We start from the raw sequence: 17694 nt of genomic DNA on the forward strand, positions 1-17694 counted from the left end.
TTGATGTTAAATGTTCTTTGAAGGTTGAAATTGAAAACAAATATTGGCAGTGATTTTGAAACCATGTTAAACCTTAGATGCGAAATTTTATTTTAAAACTTAGTACCGAAAACTCTTCAAACTTCTAATTTACGCATTTCATTAAACGTTTTATAGTTTATTTTTTTATTATTTTACGCATTTCATTAAACGTTTTATTTTATTTAAAAAAAACGACTGCACTTTTTAGGGATAAATATCATTTCCATTAGAATAGAGAAATACTTCGAAATAGTGGGTTGTTCTCTGCAGTATGAAAAATTACCCACCTGGGTTTAACATTTTTCACCGGCCCTGTATGCAATATTCAGGTGCTCTGTAGACTTTCCGTGCATGTCTCCTACGTTTCAACTTGGCGATAACCAGAAAAAAACGTGTTTAATCCCCCTAGCAGTGAGATGATACTTTTTTTTATCAATCCGCACGTATTTTTTGCATCAACATTCTTCGGTGTTTCAGTTTTCATGACAATATTTTAATGACCGTCGTTTTAAGCGGCAATTTGAGATTTTAATCACTCATTACTCTGTAATGTCGAAACTGCAAATCGGATCGAATTTGAATCTAAAAGTGTGACAATCGAGTTTAGAGTTTACGGTAATTTAAGGTACTTCCAGAGCCGGTATTCAGGAACTAGCATAATCCAAACCGGTTCGTATGGCCATATGACGAATAAATTGCTTTAGTTTTGAGTTCAACTTTAAAGCTTTTCGGGATTGTCATCTTCTATATCGGTTTGATTTTTAAAAATGTATCATCCTATAATTCCAGAATCACCCCAAGAAGTCTTCAATTTGCTAGTTTGCAAGGGTTGACAGAGCAGTTGTAAGTATGGAGATTGTTTTTGTCGTGAAGACGACTTACTTTACTATGGGGCGCCTTTCCAGAATTTACCCTCTGAGAGAGTGATAAGTTTTTGATCGTGAATATCTTTTGTTGTATCTAACGTTTCAACATAATTTTTGCAACATGCCATCAGAAATATGATCAGCAATTTATGAAAAAATTTTCTCGTACCCAGTATGTATAAAATGGTAACACTTATATATTTCGTTCATTCTAGCCCCTGCGCAGTTGACTGTGCAGGAAGTAAAACAAGTGCATCTTTCCGGTTGGTTTAGGTCCAGAGCTCAGTTCCAATTTTATAACTATCAAGAATTCAATTCAATATTGAATCGATTGGGGGACGTTCGCCGAGCCAGTTTCGCTTCAAACAAGAGCGATTGCGTCATTCTGGTGCTGGTCGTTTGCATTGTGGCAAAATACAACGAAAATTACAAAACAATGGGGAACATTGTACAAAATCAGCTCTTCTTATTGATGCTTCATTTATTCCTGCCTACATAGTTGACTCGTTTAGTAAAGATCAGAATCCAATTCTAGGGTTTAGTTCTGAAATTCAGTTTCAGAATCCAATACCTGATATTTTCCAATTCCAGAAGCCAGATTCAAAATGTGGTTCCTCGCTCAGAATCCAAGGCCAGAATCAAGTACCATAATTCTGGAGCTGAAACTGAAAAACTCGGAATTTTTCAATCAAGTTTGATTCGAGATCTGAACCTTGGATGTGAATTTTAAAACTGAATTCTGGAACTAAAATGTCAGATCAGAAAATCCAAAATCCAAAACCCAGGAACAAACTTCAAATTTGAATTGTCGATCCGACTTTGAAAACGAAATTTAGGCCGAAATTCTGTAACTTAAATTCAGCTGCGGATCAGAATCTAGGTCCAGAGTTCAGTGCTTGGTTCAGAGTTCAAAACCGAAAAAGAATCCTGCTCTCGAATGATGAATTTAACTATTCAGAACTCAGTTACCGAGTTCAGGTTCAGAATTCAATACCCAAACCTAACATCGAAATTCAGTTTCAGGTATCAATTCTAGCATTCGAGTCAAATCAAGTAAAAATTCGGTTCCTGAATTTCAGTTAAAAAATTCAGAATCATTAACGTCAGAGAAACTGACTTCGTATTCACGTCATCCAGTTATGTCTCTGACATTACCCACCCGCCTTTTTTTTTTGCTCACCAAAATGATTCCGATCAGCTATTTTATAACAAGAAACGTGCACAGAATGATATGCAGTATTTTTAAACAGTCTTGCTTATAGCTAAAAGGCTGTCCATAAAAGACGTCACGCTTTTTTTGGCAATTTTTGATTCCCCACCCCCCTTTGTCACAAATTATCACAGCAGCAAAGATCCCCTCCCCCCCTATGTCACATGTTACGAATTCAAAATAAATAAAATATGAGGGAAAAATCGAAGTTATGATATTAATATTAGTTATATACTTTTTTCTTTTTGACGACTAAGTCAATATTTCTTTTTTGTTTTTTATGCGATATTCACCTAACCAGAGACCATTTTTGTAGAAACAGAAAATGAAAATTATAGAATGATAGTACTCAAGAGAGAGCAAGGATGTGAATATATAGAACGGAAAATGAGAGACTTGACAGAGGGTCATTTAGGCAAGCAGAAATCTTTTAGTAACTTAACTTTTACCTTCTACCAGAGGAGTCGGGCTTAGGCATCTGAACAATGCGAAAAAGTCGTCAAAAAGAAAAAAGCAAAAAGGTAATATGATGGGTTTCCATCAGGTAGCGGTGAGTGGAGCGCTGCTGAACGCCGCTTACAACCTGGACTAAACAGCCAACACGCTGTGACTCTGGGCACATAAGCAATAGTTCGAACAAACCTTCCATTCCGATGTTAAACTAGCCGTATAGAGATAAAGGAAAAAAAAAACATCCATGCAGTGAAGAACTCATTGTGTGTGATAAGGCCGTCGCAAGCAAAAAGTGACAAATTCTAGTAACTTTTCTTTTACCGGTTCGGATAGTAAATGGTAAAAGACCTTTATCACTACTTTCCGACATACCAGAGACTTGGGCGATTCGCATTGTTCAGATGCCTAAGCCCGACTCCTCTGGTAGAAGGTAAAAGTTAAGTTACTAAAAGATTTCTGCTTGCCTAAATGACCCTCTGTCACGTCTCTCATTTTCCGTTCTATATATTCACATTCTTGCTCTCTCTTGAGTACTATCATTCTATAATTTTCATTTTCTGTTTCTACAAAAATGGTCTCTGGTTAGGTGAATATCGCATAAAAAAAAATTAGTTATATAATTTAACAAAACTATTTGATGGGAATTGATAAAACATTTAAATCATCTGTTTTAATCCTCATAGGGGAACACAGATATATTATTTCTTATGCTTAGGAATAATATTTCCTTAGTGTAGCATACAGGGCTGAGAAAATAAAGATCAAAACCTCATGAAATCGAGATCACTACCGAAGAAAATCGTTTGTGATCTTTCCCAATGAAGATCACGTCTGATCTAATCTTTTCAAGATCAGTTGATCAGTAATCTTTTAATCACATCGATCGAAATCGGTACTAATCTTCCGTCACACAAAATCGGTAGTGATTTTGAGCTAAAATGATTCTTGATTCATGTAAGTTCAATCATTGGATGATTCGATCAGCTTCTCTGAAATGAAAATTTCATGAAAATTATAAGTTTGGTTCGTAATCACATTGATATTGTTAATTTGACAGCATTCTCTACGCAATAGCAATGCTTCATGCAAAATTAGTTTTAGAAAGTATTTCACACCACACAGTGATTAAAGTGACAAAAGACTTTGCTTTACTTCCGGCTGGTTGATGCTGATGATAATGTTTATGATGGTGCACTCATGATAACGTTCATTAATTGGAAAAATGAGTTCGTCCGTTTGCTTTATATCGAAATATAATGATCAGAATTTAAAAAAAAAAACTGAAACAAGAAACCAGATCACTAAATAAATTATTCATTTAAGAACGATGCTAAAAGTTGGCTGTGATATAGTTTTTCTGTGTTAAATATGTTATCTAATTTATTACAACTATTATAACTATATGCTCTCGGACTTCTGTAGTTATATCAAATTCAATATTAATTGTGATACGAACGTTTCAAAATCTGTTACGATTTTGTTTCCGCCAGAGTCTTTTTTGTTATTTTAACAGCTTACCAGCCAAAAATATTTCAAAATTTGTTACAAAATATTTCTGAAATAAATTACTCCAGTTGTTATAATTCTGTTATTACCATCTGATTGGGGCACTCCTCCCGGGTAGATGTGAATAGTAAACCAAAATCAAATTACTAACAAATTTTACCATCATATCTTGTCTTGATGTTCCTATGCTGTCATAGCAATACTTCATATTTTCTTGATATTTCATCGAAGGAATCTTCTTGATAGATTAGACAATATTTATTTAGCATCAAGATTTGTAATTATATCTTATTTTGTTATAGATGAGGCATACCAATTTCATTAAGTACAATTGATCTAATGGTTCCTTTTCAAATGGAATACAATTGAATAAACTGCATCAAAATCAGATAAGAGAAATTCTTATGATATACTATTCTCAATGTTAGAAAGTCAAATTACTGAAAATATCGTCTTCTATAAATGTTTTGCTCTTGCTTTGATGTTACAATAGCAGAATTTTATATTTTATTACTATTGTCTCATGCAGACTTTGCAATAATTTTTAATATTTTAACTCTTATTGCAAACCAAATAATGTTATTTTCTACCATTCAGATGTTTGGTTTTAATAATTGGTTTGCGAATCACTTCTACCCGGGCTGTTACTTCTGTGTATGATATTCAAGCTAAACATGGTAAATTATTCAGCTGCATGACATGCTTCATGATTAAACATGTTTTTCTTATCATTATAATTATTTTTTTTTTTTATTCAATATTATAATACAATTTTAAGGCACACTGCTTAAGCTCTAAGATGCCAAGGGTATTTACTAATCTTAATTACGACTATATTAAAACTAGAATAGTATCATTATGTAATGCCGGTGAATTGGATATTGCATGAGGGTCTCCCATATGGCGTTTGCAAATGTCCATGTTGGCCGCATCCTTCGGTCCGTGTGGGTCCGCGGGAAACACCCCCAGGCTACGAAGGCCCGGCGGGTGGCCCGCATGCTGGTCATCGTCTGGAGCGTAGGACCGTAGGCGGTGATGGTGATGTTACGAAGAGATGAGAAAATAAAAAAGTAAATATTGTGAAAACCGAGGTAAATAGGGGGTATGGAAACAAAATGTCTGAAAACTACAGAGATCTAATTAGTTGCCATCGAGATGGTGAAGAGACATGGAAGGGGGGAACGAAAAGTTAGTGACAAAAAAAGATCTTGTTAGTTCCAATGAAGATGGTGGACAGGGACGGTGATCGAGAGAATCGGGCGGATGTTAGTGTCGAACCTGTAGGTGGAGATTATACTTTCTGAGCGAGGTATAACAGATTACACTTGGATATTAATGTGTTTGAGGTACTGGTATATAAGAAGCATATAAGAGATATCCCGACTAGCCAACACATCTCGGACCGGAACTTCAGGTGGTCTACCTCGGGCCCTTAGGGAGTCCTTTAATAAAGACCTGGCGTCACGATACTCCGTACACGTCCATACGACATGCTCGATGTCCTGATAACCGTCACCACAAGCGCAGAGACCGCTCTCCACGATTCCAATACGCCGGAGATGCGCGTTGAAGGTGTAATGGTTTGACATGAGCCGAGACATTACACGAATGAAGTCACGACTCACGTTCATCCCCCTGAACCAAGGTTTCGTCGATACCCTAGGGATAATGGAATGCAGCCATCGTCCCAGTTCGCCATTGCTCCATGAAGTTTGCCAACTTTCGAGAGTTTTCTGACGAGAGATACTGAAAAATTCATTGAAGCAGATTGGTCTTTCATAAATATCACCTTCTAATGCGCCCACCTTAGCCAATGAGTCTGCCTTTTCATTGCCTGGAATGGAACAATGCGAAGGGACCCAGACTAACGATATTAAAAAAGACCGTTCAGATAAAGTTCTCAAATGTTCCCGTATTTTCCCCAGGAAATATGGGGGATACTTTCCTGGCTTCACTGCGCGGAGAGCTTCTATTGAACTTAGACTGTCCGTGACAATGAAGTAATGGTCTTTGGGCAAGGTTTCAATGATCTCGAGGGTGTACTGAATAGCAGCTAATTCTGCGACGTAGACTGAAGCCGGATCACTGAGTTTGTACGAAGCGGTGATGTTCTGATTGAAGATTCCGAAGCCTGTGGACCTGTTGATGTTTGATCCGTCAGTGTAAAACATCTTTTCACAGTTGACTGTTCTAAATTTATTATAAAAAATATTTGGGGCCACTTGAGGGCGCACGTGATCCGGAATTCCACGAATTTCTTCTCTCATGGATGTGTCGAAAAACACAGTAGAATTAGTAGTATCCAAGAAATGAGCACGGTTGGAAACAAACGAAGAAGGATTAATATTCTGAGCCATGTAATCAAAATACAAGGACATAAAACGGGTCTGAGAATTGAGTTCGACAAGCCTTTCGAAGTTTTCAATCACCATCGGATTCAAGATATCGCATCGGATTAGCAATCGATATGAGAGATCCCAGAATCGGTTTTTCAACGGTAAGACGCCCGCGAGCACTTCGAGACTCATCGTATGAGTCGACTGCATGCAACCTAAGGCAATACGCAAACAACGATACTGAATTCTTTCCAGTTTAATGAAATGGGTGTTCGCGGCGGATCGGAAGCAGAAGCATCCATATTCCATTACGGACAATATCGTTGTTTGGTACAGCCTGATCAGGTCTCCTGGGTTTGCACCCCACCAAGTTCCGGTTATTGTGCGAAGAAAATTGATTCTCTGCTGGCATTTTTGTTTCAGATATCTAATGTGACATCCCCAGGTGCCTTTGGAGTCGAACCAGACCCCGAGATATTTAAATGTGAAGGCCTGAGCTATGGTTTCACCCCCTAGTTGAAGCTGTAATTGTGCTGGTTCTCGCTTTCTTGAAAATACGACCAGCTCAGTTTTCTCCGTAGAGAACTCGATACCCATTTGAAGAGCCCATGTCGACAAGTTGTCGAGGGTATCTTGTAATGGTCCTTGGAGATCGGTAGCTTTGGGTCCTATAATGGACACAACGCTGTCGTCGGCAAGTTGTCTTAGCGTGCAAGATGTGTTGATACATTCATCAATGTTGTTTACGTAAAAGTTGTATAAAAGGGGGCTTAAGCATGAGCCCTGAGGAAGACCCATGTAACTGAATCGTATTGTCGACAAATCACCATGTGCAAAATACATGTGTTTCTCGGACAATAGATTATGGAAAAAGGTGTTCAAAACCGGCGAAAGACCATGCTGGTGCAGCTTCTTAGATAGGATATTTATAGAAACTGAATCAAAAGCCCCCTTGATATCTAGAAATACTGATGCCATTTGTTCTTTACGAGCAAATGCCATTTGAATTTCGGTTGAGAGCAACGCAAGACAATCGTTCGTTCCTTTACCCCTGCGGAAGCCGAATTGTGTATCTGAAAGTAAACCATTAGTCTCGACCCAATTGTCTAGACGAAAGAGAATCATTTTTTCGAACAACTTCCGGATACAGGAAAGCATAGCAATCGGCCGATACGAATTGTGATCGGAGGCTGGTTTCCCAGGTTTTTGAATGGCGATAACTCTCACTTGTCTCCAGTCGTGTGGAATAATATTACCCTCGAGGAGCTTGTTAAAAAAATTCAGCAAGCGCCTTTTGGCAGAGTCAGGAAGATTTTTCAACAAGTTGAATTTAATTCTGTCTAGCCCCGGGGCCTTATTGTTACACGACAAGAGCGCAAGTGAGAACTCTACCATCGAAAACGGTGTTTCGTTTGTATTCGAAGTCGCGGCGCGGGATATCTTCTGTTCCGGAACAGAATCAGGACATACTTTTTTAGCGAAATCGAATATCCAGCGGTTAGAATATTCCTCGCTTTCGTTCGTTGTGTTTTGGTTGCGCATTCGTCGGGCTGTGTTCCAAAGAGTGCTCATCGATGTTTCTTTTGTTAATCCGTCAACAAACCGTCGCCAGTAACCTAGTTTCTTTGCTTTAACTAAGTTCTTCATTTGCTTATCTAGCGCTGCGTAATTTCTATAATTATCAGGTGTTCCATATTTTCTGAACTTTTTGAATGCTAAAGATCTTTCCGCATTCAGTGATGAGCACTCTTTGTCCCACCACGGGTTGGGAGGACGAATGTTAGTATTCGCGCCGGGTATACGTTTCGTCTGAGCTTGAATCGCAGTGTCGAGAATCAAGCCAGCCATAAACGTATACTCTTCCTCCGGAGGAAGTTCTTGTGTTGTTTCTAGTTTCTCAGATATCGATATTGCGTAGCATTTCCAATCAATATTTCGTGTGAGGTCATACAAAACATTGATTGTTTCCGATGGTCTTAATCCGCTGGCGATTGAAATTACGATAGGCAGATGATCGCTACCGTGGGGATCAGGGATTACCTTCCACGTGCAATCCAACCGTAGCGATGTCGAGCAGAGGGATAAGTCCAGCGCACTTGGTCTTGCTGGTGGTGCGGGAATTCGTGTCATTTCTCCCGTATTCAAGATTGTCATATTGAAGTTGTCGCAAATATCATGGATCATAGCTGATCTGTTATCATCATGAAGACAACCCCATCCCGCACCGTGAGAGTTAAAGTCTCCTAAAACTAACGTCGGTGCGGGAAGAAGTTGCATGATACTGCTGAGCCAGTGGTACCCAACTGAGGCTCTAGGGGGAATATAGATGGAAGCAATACAAAGGTCCTTGCCTTTAATTGTGACATGACATGCGACAACTTCAATACCTGATATCGAGGGGAGGTTAATTCGAAAGAAGGAATAGCACTTTTTGATCCCCAAAAGTACTCCTCCGTAGGGATTATCTCGATCCAGGCGAATAATGTTAAAATCGTGGAAGTTTAGTGATACATCAGAAGTTAACCAAGTTTCGCACAATGCAAATGCGTCACATTTCAGATTATTTACTAAGTATTTAAAAGGATCTATTTTCGGGATGATACTTCTACAGTTCCACTGTAAAACAGTGATCGAATCCTTGACCTCGTTCGAAAAATTAGCCATCGAAGGAAACGATTGCTGAGAGGAGGGGCCATTTTGCAGTCAGCTGCATCAAAAACATTTTAACTTTTGGCAGGAAAGTCATCAAAATACCTTTTAGGGGGTCAGAAATGTTGAAGACGGAAAATATAAAGTCCACAATGTCACTGAATTTTACAAGTCCAGCACTTGATGTGTTTTCTGGTTCCTTGGGGACTTTCGGGGTTTTGGGTGTCCCCGGAAGTGTTGGATATTCTTTCTCCGATATCAAGTCTCCGGAACTAGGAGCTTTTGGCTTCTTCTTTTCGTTTTTTTTACCAACACTTCCTTCTGCTGTTACTTTTGGAGGGCCTTCAAGAGATATCTTCGAACCCTTTCTAGGGAGTTTAGGAGATGATATATTTTTCCTCTTCCTAAAACTACGAGGGACAGTTGAAGATGTACCTTCTTGAGGATCGTCAGAGTCGCAATCGTCCGTAGACAAACAGGTGTAGGGGTTCTGTTCAGGTGGTGTGGCGATTTTCAGCATTTCTGCGAACGAGCGGTTTGATCGTTGCTTGAGAGATCGTTTCAAATGATCTCCACGCAATTTATACGCAGAACATGCTGTGAGGTCATGCGGGGCCGCCCCACAATAAAGACACTTTTCAATGTTTCTGTCGCAAACGCCATCCGCATGACTCTCTCCACACTTCGAGCAGCGGGGCCGATTTCCACAATGGGAAGCTGTGTGTCCTAGTTGTTGACAACTAGTGCAATTCATTACCCGTGGTACGAAAAGTCGTACAGGTAGACGAACCCTGGCCAGGAGAACGAATTTCGGCAAAGCCGAGCCGGAGAAGGTCACCCGATACGAGTCCGAGTGGGGATAAGACTTTGTCCCATCCGCGGCGATCGATACTGAATGCAAACGTTTGCAGTCCAGTATCTTGACATTCTTAAGCAAGGGATCTTTAAAACATCCGACCCCATGTTTGAGAATGTCCTCGCATGTCAGACTTGGATCCGTGATCACTCCGTCTATCTCGACTTCGCGAGCTGGTATGTAGACGCGGTAGTCCCGCGTAAAGTGATCGTTTCGAGCGATCTCATTAGCATGTTTCAGACTGGTCAACGAGACCCTGAGCTTATCGGGACGAATTTTTGAAATAGATTTCAATGTTGCATATTTCGACTCCAAGTCTTTAGATATTTTCAAAATATTAAGCGGTTTATTCTTCTCTTTGGTCCGAAAATAAACCACATAAAGGCCGGCCGAGGGTGAAGGCTCTTCGGGATACTGTTTAACCCGGTGAGTTTTACTATTTGGGGCAGATTTAAAATCTGTTTCCATTTTATCTTCGGGGGACAGGGGAGAATTTAATGGACTTGCCATAGCGCGGTTGAGGTTCCGCGCAAATTATAGGGGGAGTCAAAATATAAGACGATAAAGGGACACGAAGGGAAAAAATATTATACTTAGCTAATGATCCGTAGCAACTCGGCCGCTGAGGCCAAGCGTTAGTTACAACGACCTCCGAGAATAAATATGCACACAGCACCGGTTCACGGCACCACACTAAACGTCGATTCACTGTTCTTATTGTTTTAACACAATAGCACCCGGCACTGTCTAACGGTATTTATTGTTTATACTGTATTGATCTACCGCACAAGCTCACGACAAAAGATCTGATATTAAATGACCTTGAAACGGATTAGAATGGATTAACGCACAGCTGCTCTAATGCAAACTACCATCCGATCGATACGACGGTCACGAAAGGAATGATTATAATTATTGATAATCACAACGTATATGTTAATGTTATTTGCTGGTTTTATTGATATTACTCCGCCAACATGGTATTGCTGAATGAATTTTAAATACATCGAGAAGCATGAAATTTCGATGCGACCGACCAAACAAACTTTTTGAAATTAATTCATTCTTTGTGTGATTTATGTTCCACATCTGCTACCTATCATAAGAATTCCGAAAGTTAAAAAATCCATAATTCTAAGCGATTGGTGCACCCAAACTCATATACATTGACTAAAATTGTCCGTTCATAACTCAAGTTAAACCGTTTGAAGACATCGTTTTTTACTTATATTAGGCAAAACTTATAATTTTGCTAATTTACTCGCCCCTCCGTGCACTTTTGCTAATTACAACAGAAATGATTTCCTGCATCATTCATTTCCGAATTTACAAGGAGAAGCTTTTACATCAGCTAATACTCTTCTTTCTATAGAATGTAAACGTTTATTGTGGAGATTTTTTCAGGAAATAGAGCAAAGCAGTAATATAATTAGGTATTTAAATGATGCGCTCATTGAAAATATTGGACGTCACATTCCAACAACCCTCCCCCCCTTCCCCCTGTCACAAAAGGTCACGTTTTGTGAAACACCCCCCTCCCCCTTGCAGCGTGACGTCTTTTATGGACAGCCCCTAACCTCGATAAAGATGTATTGCTTATTCACAAATCATTTTCTTGAAACATAAAATCGTATCTCTTTCTAAAATATAATATATCCTTGCAATAATGTACTGTTACAGCTGGACCGTCAAATTCATCTAAAGGTTTTATGAAAAAAGGCTCATTAAACATACCACATTGCCACAATACACCAACAATAAACAAACATGATTTGGATTTTATTATTTCTTCAAATTCATATAGTTCAGTTACATCATTTCTCGTTATGGTTAGGAATAGACCACGCTTATAAACTGCACCGAAATGTTTGCAATGGTGGGTATATAAATCTATATCTAAAGCTTGCTTCATTTAGAATTGGAACAAACTTTTGCTCATATTGTGGCGCTCCTGGTGGACGGATTTGGAAGCTCTTGGCGCCCACGTGTCGGGAATTTTGTCAGCTTCACGTATGATTTTTGACATTCCGAAAATCGACTGTACTTTGTAAACAATCAACATGGAAGCCGAAAGAAGGAAAAAATATTGTGCACAGTTATTTGGAAAATCCATTGTGGTCTGCATCTAGGCTAGCTAAACAGCTGAAATTGTCCAGAAATACCGTATGGCGCGTTATCAAACGGTATAAGAAAACATTGACGACGATTCGGAAGCCTCAAGCCGATCGTCGGAGTCGAACTGACGACCGGAAATTGCGTGGTAAGATTTTGAAGACGATTAAGAGGAATCCTAATCTGTCGGACCGTGATTTGGCCAGAAAATTCGGTGCTGTCCATAGTACCGTGAGGAGAACTCGACTCCGGGAAGGAATCAAGTCGTATCGAGCTAGCAAACAGCCAAATCGGACCATGAAACAGAATAGTGTGGTCAAAATTCGTGCTCGGAAACTATATGACCAGGTGCTGACCAAGTTCAACGGGTGTGATCTGATGGACGATGAAACCTGTGTCAAGGCTGACTTCGGTCAAATCCCAGGTCAAAAATTTTACTTGGCAACGGCTCGGGGGGATGTTCCAGCCAAATTTAAATTTGTTTTTGCCGACAAATTTGCAAGAAAATTTATGATTTGGCCGGGCATTTGCAGCTGCGGCAAAAAAACGAAAGTTTTCGTTACAAATAAGACAATGACATCGGAACTATACCAAAAAGAGTGTCTCCAAAAACGAATTTTGCCGTTCATTCGATCCCACGACCATCCTGTAATGTTTTGGCCAGGTTTGGCAAGCTGTCATTACAGCAAAGCCGTTTAAGAATGGTATGCAGAGAAAGTGGTCCAGTTTGTTCCGAAAAACCTTAACCCACTCAACTGCCCCCAGTTCCGCCCTATTGAGAAATACTGGGCAATCATGAAGAGGAGACTCAAGGCAAAGGGAAACGTTGTCAAAGACATCAATCAGATGACGACCTGGTGGAATAAGATAGCTAAAACGATGGACGAAGAAGGTGTGCGCCGCCTACTGAGCCGTGTTACAGGAAAAATTCGAGAATTCCTTCAAAACCGTGACGAATAATTTTATCCGTATTTTTTCTTAAAAGTATGAAGAAAACGCTACATTTGTATAAAAAAAGATCTTGAATACAATAATAAATAACTGAAATACAGGCAATTGTCTTTGTTCCAATTCTATTTGAAGCAAGCTTTAAGTCTAAATTCGTCGAATCAAAGTAAATCAATTTCAATTTAGTTTGAACATTCAAATGCAGCACGCACTTGGATTGAACGTAAGGATTATTTTCAGTGTAGCTTTCAGAAGAACTGATTTCTTATTGGAAGTATATTTCATGACAATGTGGAGAGTGCAAGATCTGCTCGTAGTCCCGGGTTATCGGTTCAATGCATAGGGCACAGGTCTTGCAAACCAGGTGTCGTATGTTCAAGCCCCGACCTGGAAGGATTCGTAGTGTCAGTAGAATCGTAGCACCAGCCATGCAACGGTTCTGTACACTCTGAATCGGCTCCGAAGTCTGTTAAACCAGAAGGTCAAATTCCACTACATGATTGTAATATCAAGGCTTTGCTTTGCAAGATCTGCTCAAATTAACCGTAATGCATTCCAATTTTTTTCCAATATCACCAGCGCTTACTAGTTTTATGGAACTTTTTGCATCTTCACCTATTAGAACGCTGACTTGACATAGATTTTTTTAACGCTCAACCGGAAGTCGCATTCGGGTGAAATTGAATACCAGGCTAGAGGATTGTGTCGTTAGAGTAATCTCCGATAAAATTGAGTACACATATTTTGATCTCGGTGAGGCCAAAAGAAATCCATTACCGACTGGCTCAGTGCTCAATAATCCAAGGCAATGTTAAAATCTGACGCCAGATGAGTGGAAATGATTGTGGTAACCATCCTCCAGCAATGATTTACATGTTCTGTTGTTGAAATAAAAATTAACTTAATTTACGGCTTTTGGTTATAGAGCTACTCAATAGTTCCGATCCCTCTTCGAATGTAGAGGGACGCTTTTCTCTAGAAGGTCAAATTTTTAATAACCGCACTCATCGCAGTGCAACGCACATTTCTAAACGTGAGCCGCAGCAATAAAAATGATGGTGCATCTGAAGTTTGATTGCTCTGGGACCGACATTGGTTATTTATTGGTCATATGTAATCTCGGTTCGATGAATTTGTCATTTTTGATAACTTTTTGAAAGTTTAAATGTGCTTACCTTTTGAAAATCTATGCGTGACCTGAAATTTAAAAGAAAACAATAATCAGTTGTAATTACTTGTATGGCAGTTGAATTAATCAATAAAATATGAAATAACACAAAGAAACGCACTTAAATATATTTCAGCTTAAAATAGTAATAACAACTAAGCGAAGCACTTATTGCGGTTCACAGTCGAGATCGCTCACCGATAAGTTCCTCCAGCTACCCGCTGTTGCGTTGGCAGGCGTGAGTATGTCTAAGGCGATTACCTTAAGCCTCGTAACGTCCTTCCCGGTGAGTATCCACGTAAGCAGCTTTCAGCTCGTTTCTTCATGGATCTATTCTCGATGCGGCTACGCCAAAGATCCATCACGGCAATACCAGCGGTGGCGAAAAGTCAGAAGGCAAAACAAACCATTTCAATCTAGTTAAAATTAATCCCGGCTATTAGTTAGGGATTTTTATGCCTTATGTCTATTCTTCCGTGTAGCTTGCCGGTTAGGATTTAGTTCGGGCGTATCCGTTTTGATGTGAGGTACTACACATTAAGGCACAATCGCCTCTTACATGTGCTCGGGATGAGAGTGAGACTGGAAGTTTCAACAGGAGGTATTTTATTTTCAACGTTGTTGCTTTCATATGAGGTCATTGATTTCTGCTTGAAATGCGCTGAAATCACACGATGACTTATGTGTTGAGAATACCTATGCAAAGTCAGGCAGTACAAGGTCAATGTGCCAGTCGCGATTATTTTTTCAAGTAGATAAGATAGTTCAACGAAAATAAAAATCGAATTTACATCCTTTCCACATACTCTGCAGCCTTGACAGAATTTACTCGTTAACAAGGAGATGAATACGATCATCTCGATACGATACAATTTGTAGGAGTATTTTCAAGGTTTTGTGTTACTGCCATTATTCTTCGTGCGATGCTCGAACAGTGCGTGCAGTTATCTGCGCTGCATGCACCTACGGCAATTCATTAAATTTAAAGCTTTTTCCACCATCGGATTGATCGAAGATTTTTGTTCACACTTCTCTCTGTATGTCAGTTTGGTACCCATCTGAATACAGTTGCCAGCAGGTTTTCGGTAAAATGACGCCATCGACAGAAAGTGCTCGACCAATGCCACGGTGTTGTGTAATTTGCATGTCTCGACGCAGAGAGGTCATTACTGGGCTCGGACGGCCCTCCGTGTTGGGTTGCTGTGCTGAGGTGATACCGATTGGTAATTTCATTGCTGCCTCGAAATATCGGTGCTATTTTAGCCATGTTGGGAAGTACAAAATTATGGCAGTGCGAAACTGACAGTTTGGTAGTGCCTACCTTCGCGTTTGGTTTTATTATATGTTGGTTAAGAAAAGGATTTGGCACGTTTTTGTATTTCTTAGCACGTAAATTATTGACGTGTAGTTTTTTCTCGTATATTTCAAGTGGGGTAAAGTAAATGCATACAGTTGAGCGCAAATGACTCCGACGTCAAAATGTTGGGTAACTAAAGGTTGAATAGAGGTCATTCATGTCCACCAATTATTAGATGAATGCAATTTTACTGTACTTAGTTGATGTTTAGTGAGCTGTTCACTTATGCAATGGGTTAGCATTCCAAGGTGCACATTAAAGCTTGGTATGTTTAATAAAAGGTTGACAATCATACAAGTTTATTGTCTAATTTCCCCCACTGAAATTGTTAAAAAAATACATAATCCGGCAAATGTTTAGTTGCAGAGCTTTGAGATTTTCAGAGAATCTGATTGCATAATTAAATTGATTCATTAATTTTTTTTATTTTTGTTTCGATTATAGAGGTTTTAACTTTAAGGTCATTCGCCTCCTTGGGCCAGAAAAACTTTCTGACCCTATGTGCTGGGTTGGGAATCGAACCCAGGCGGGCTGCGTGAAGGGCATCGACTTACCCATCACACTATACCCGTCCCCTCATTCATTAATTGAACGATTCATCAATTCATTAATTGAAATCAGTCTTCACGTTTTCACCACCTTGTTCACCTGCACTACGGATGTTTGCAACACAAGCAACAGGGAAGTTTCATTATTTTTTTCTTCTTCTATCCGTCAGAGTGACATTAGTCCAATTAGGAAACATGAGTTTCAAAGAGAGCAACGGTTATTCGTTCTTTCATTTCGGGAGTGGATTAAAAAAACTACGGGTTGCCTAACATTAAATTTATCTTCTTGATTAAAGGCTGCTACAGTGTAAATTTTACGTTAAAATATCGAGTTGGCACCTCGATAACCATTTGACGGATTTTAACGAAACATTACACTCTAAGCTTATTTTTCCCAAAATTTCATCGACTTTTCCCAATCCAATCTAAAGTTATACACAAAAGACAGTGTTACATGTAGAAAAGAATCTTTATTTAGAAGATTTGAGATAGTTTACCAGTTATCGTTCTCAATTTTTCATAATTTCATAAATTCAGACACAAAAGGTTCAGGGTTATTTCGCAAGAAACAGTTTTGAGGAAAAAAATTTTTTTCCAGAAGAGTTACTCCGATGGATGAAACTTTACCGAAAGGTTAATTTCGCAGGATAGGTTCTTTCGTCGATCCGCAGAACAGATTCCACCTAGTAGGGGGGGACATTTTTTTATCACTTCGCTTTTTAATATTTTAGCATCAAACCCTCAAACCCTCAGTTCAAATTTCCAGCAAGAATCGTATTGTACATCTTTCAAACCCTCGGCCTGGCCGATGCTTCTTGTTTCGGACTACGTTTTGGTTGTTTCTGCTTCTTATATGTTCGAAGATTCAAACGTTCTTTAGCACGAAGAACATTTGACTTCGAAGTGCCCACTTTTTTGGTCACATCCCGAACTGAAACTTCTTTCTTTTGCTCGAACGCCTTAAGTATACGTTTATCCAACTGAGGGTTAGCAGGACCATTTTTACGACCCGTTTTCGGTTTATCCTCAAAGGTGTTATCCTCACCGAACTTCCTGATTGCATTTCGCATGGCTTTTTCAATTACTCGACGTTGTTCTGCTGAAAGTCCACGCATTCAGAAAAAAAAAACTAATGAAAACGAATAAACAACTGCTTAAGTGGTTAGAGAAGAGTGTAAACAACAGAACGCAGCCATAAAAATTGACAGATTCTGAACCATTGCGAAATGGCAGCGGTTATTGGTTGCGTCCATACTTTCTGGGACAGTCTTTAGTGTAAGCATCTACTTGAGTAAAATTACGTTGTTCAAATTGTGTATTTCACTACACGCAGAGAAATCTCGAATGCACAACGATCAATTGCCTATCAGATAAAAGACGGTTGGGTAATGTCAGAGATATAACTAGATAACGTGAATACGAATAAAACTGGTATGCTTCCTCCACACTTCCGAATATCTATAATCGTACGTATTTGTTGATTGATTGTGTGATCAATATCTCACGGAGGAAACCGATTGTACAAATTACATGCGACTGCAACTAAATGGTGATTTTTAAGAGGTATGGGATTTGATTTTCAAAATAAAACGTGCTCAATCCACCTAGAACCTAGATACAGACAAACCTAAATAGTTATAACATCATGTACAAAATAAATGTAA

At 39.2% G+C, this 17694-nt stretch overlaps 1 protein-coding gene across 1 annotated transcript in view; it reads right to left on the minus strand.

The window, feature by feature from the left end:
• Positions 1–17694, minus strand: part of LOC131434802 (ankyrin repeat and BTB/POZ domain-containing protein 2) — a 257444-nt gene that overhangs the window by 146129 nt on the left and 93621 nt on the right. The window contains exon 3 of the mRNA XM_058601961.1: positions 14133–14154. The gene's annotated coding sequence lies outside the window, so the exon portion shown is untranslated. The remainder of the gene's footprint in view (positions 1–14132; positions 14155–17694) is intronic.

Source organism: Malaya genurostris, chromosome 3, assembly GCF_030247185.1.
Source record: "Malaya genurostris strain Urasoe2022 chromosome 3, Malgen_1.1, whole genome shotgun sequence".
In the NCBI taxonomy this organism is placed as follows: Eukaryota; Metazoa; Arthropoda; class Insecta; order Diptera; family Culicidae; genus Malaya; species Malaya genurostris.